The sequence below is a fragment of the Triticum dicoccoides genome, chromosome 5A, assembly GCF_002162155.2.
Source record: "Triticum dicoccoides isolate Atlit2015 ecotype Zavitan chromosome 5A, WEW_v2.0, whole genome shotgun sequence".
Lineage (NCBI taxonomy): Eukaryota > Viridiplantae > Streptophyta > Magnoliopsida > Poales > Poaceae > Triticum > Triticum dicoccoides.
In genome coordinates, this window is record NC_041388.1 from 119,125,974 (window position 1) to 119,129,631 (window position 3,658).

Consider the following 3,658-nt stretch of genomic DNA (forward strand, 5'->3'; position numbering starts at 1 on the left):
ACTTGCCATTGGAAATCAACATTTAACCTGTAGAGATCTATCCTCTGAAACTACTGGAAGGCTTATGTCCTTGTTTTCTCTCGAAGCAACGCTACATTACGTTGTCCATGTTCTTTTTTTTCGTCCGTAAATTGAATCTATGATTTTCGAGCCTTGATTCAAATGTGAAGAATGATATTTACTCCCTCCGTTTCTAAATATAAGTTTTTTCAGAGATTCCAATAAGGGACTATATACGAAGCAAAATAAGTGAACCTACATTCTAAAATATGTTTATATACATCTGCATGCAGTTTGTATTAAAATCTCTACGAAGACTTATGTTTAGAAACGGAGGGAGTAGACGTGAAGACATAAAAAAGCCAGACAGTACGATGAAAAAATGAGCTAGGCACATAACGATCAACAAAATATAAAATTACATTGAAATTATACTAGCCTTTTTCTTTCTCCGATCGATCGCGGTTCGACAGAGATTGAAAACTGCATTGAACCAATAATAAAAAAAATGACACATGCAAACCTCCTCGCCATACCCGGCTTTAAAGACGGCAATAGCCACTCGCGGTTTGAAACGAGATTTAAAAGTCGTTGAAGAAACATTCGTTGAAGCATCATCCCACACAGTACACGTTTGCAATCCATCGCCACTAGTCCAAAGAGTTGAAAAATTAGACCATGTCGCAATACAACATAGAAGAATATGTCAAAGTCGCCACATCAACAACAAACCAATTGCCCTTCTTGATAGACACACCGACCGCCAAGATCCGAAAAAAGCCAACAAACTTGACGGCACGAAGTCTCACAAGCCCTTCGTTGACGCCGGATCGAACACCGTCGAGGTAGGAAAAGATGGGAGAGACTTTACTTGAACACTCCATCACTGCCACCACCCCATCGATGTCGTCAGGGAAACAAAACCTAAGCAAAGAAAAAACGAAATAGACGGTTCCATTTCTTTTGGAACTGAATGTGAAGCATGTTGATCAAACGTGTTCAGGATGGATGACCACTTGTGTTTATTGAAAAGTGTTTGATCTAAACTCGTACTGCCCGGGGCCATGCTCCCGGCCTGTCATCCTTAACGTGGCAATCTAGGTGGTCACCTCTAACTAGATCGATATGCCCAACCGATCAACGTTAAATGCGTTCGATTAGCCATGCATACGGCCACACAAGACATGATAGAGAGGCTACACTTTTTTTAACACAACACAAACACACATGCTCATACATACACATATTAGAGAGGCAGCACCGGACTGACAAGTCCCAATGCAGCCACGTGATAATCCTTTTTACCATATTATAAACTCAGATGTTCATACACCATACTAGAGCATCTGGCTGACAAATCCCCAGTGCAACCACATGATCTTGTGCTAATGTTGTGCTGTATATAAACGCGCACACACACGACATGAGGTAAGATCCGGGAAGGCCGCAAAGCGAGCTGTTGGTGAAGCAAGGGGTCGGGCATATGAGGACCTCTACCAATGGTTAGGCACGAAGGAAAGTGAAAGGAACATCTATAAGATGGCTAAGATCCGGGAGAGGAAGACGAGGGATATTGGCCAAGTCAAATGCATCAAGGACGGAGCAGACCAACTCTTGGTGAAGGACGAAGAGATTAAGCATAGATGGCGGGAGTACTTCGACAAGCTGTTCAATGGGGAGAATGAGAGTTCTACCATTGAACTGAATGACTCCTTTGATGAGACCAGCATGCGTTTTGTGCGGCGCATCCAGGAGTCTGAGGTGAAGGAGGCTTTAAAAAGGATGAAAGGAGGCAAGGCGATGGGCCCTGATTGTATCCCCATTGAGGTGTGGAAAGGTCTCGGGGACGTAGCGATAGTATGGCTAACCAAGCTTTTCAACCTCATTTTTCGGGCAAACAAGATGCCAGAAGAATGGAGACGGAGTATATTAGTACCAATCTTCAAGAACAAGGGGGATGTTCAGAGTTATACTAATTACCGTGGAATTAAGCTGATGAGCCATACAATGAAGCTATGGGAGAGAGTCATTGAGCACCGCTTAAGAAGAATGACAAGCGTGACCAAAAATCAGTTTGGTTTCATGCCTGGGAGGTCGACCATGGAAGCCATTTTCTTGGTACGACAACTTATGGAGAGATATAGGGAGCATAAGAAGGACTTGCATATGGTGTTCATTGACTTGGAGAAGGCCTATGATAAGATACCGCGGAATGTCATGTGGTGGGCCGTGGAGAAACACAAAGTCCCAGCAAAGTACATTACCCTCATCAAGGACATGTACAATAATGTTGTGACAAGTGTTCGAACAAGTGATGTCGACACCGATGACTCCCCGGTTAAGATAGGACCGCATCAGGGGTCAGCTTTGAGCCCTTATCTTTTTGCATTGGTGATGGATGAGGTCACAAGGGGTATACAAGGAGATATCCCATGGTGTATGCTCTTTGCGGATGATGTGGTGCTAGTTGACGATAGTCGGATGGGGGTAAATAGGAAGTTAGAGTTATGAAGATAAACCTTGGAATCGAAAGGGTTTAGGCTTAGTTGAACTAAAACCGAGTACATGATGTGCGGTTTCAGTACTACTAGCTGTGAGGAGGAGGAGGTTAGCCTTGATGGCCAGGTGGTACCTCGGAAGGACACCTTTCGGTATTTGGGGTCAATGTTGCAGGAGGATGGGGGTATTGATGAAGATGTGAACCATCGAATCAAAGCCGGATGGATGAAGTGGCGCCAAGCTTCTGGCATTCTCTGTGACAAGAGAGTGCCACAAAAGCTAAAAGGCAAGTTCTACAGGACGGCGGTTCGACCCGCAATGTTGTATGGCGCGGAGTGTTGGCCGACTAAAAGGCGACATGTTCAACAGTTAGGTGTGGCGGAGATGCGTATGTTGAGATGGATGTGTGGCCACACGAGGAAGGATCGAGTCCGGAATGATGATATACGAGATAGAGTTGGGGTAGCACCAATTAAGGAGAAGCTTGTCCAACATCGTTTGAGATGGTTTGGGCATATTCAGCGCAGGCCTCCAGAAGCTCCAGTGCATAGCGGACGGCTAAAGCGTGCGGAGAATGTCAAGAGAGGGCGGGGTCGACCGATTTTGACATGGGAGGAGTCCAATAAGAGAGACCTGAAGGATTGGAGTATCGACAAAGAGCTAGCTATGGACAGGGGTGCGTGGAAGCTTGCTATCCATGTGCCAGAGCCATGAGTTGGTTGCGAGTTCTTATGGGTTTCACCTCTAGCCTACCCCAACTTGTTTGGGACTAAAGGCTTTGTTGTTGTTGTTGTTGTTGTTACACACACGACATGAGGTAGACGCGCGCGCGCACACACACACGACACGAGGGGTTACACTCACAACTCACAAGCGCTCTTCCCCGTCATGATCCTCTTCCAATGCAAAACTTCCATGGTGCAGCCGGCAGCGTATTCCGACGCATGCTCAGGACATAATGGTGACATTACAAGTCGTGTGAACACTTGATGACCGAGAAAATCAAAACAATGAAAGTTCCCCAACTAGACTGTAGATGAAGAAACAAAGAGATGAGATGACCATCATTGGTCCGGGAACTCCCAAGCTGATGGCTTCTAGGGTGCTTCAATTTCCGTATTTTTCCCTGTTAGAGGTATGATGTATGAGGTACATTGTC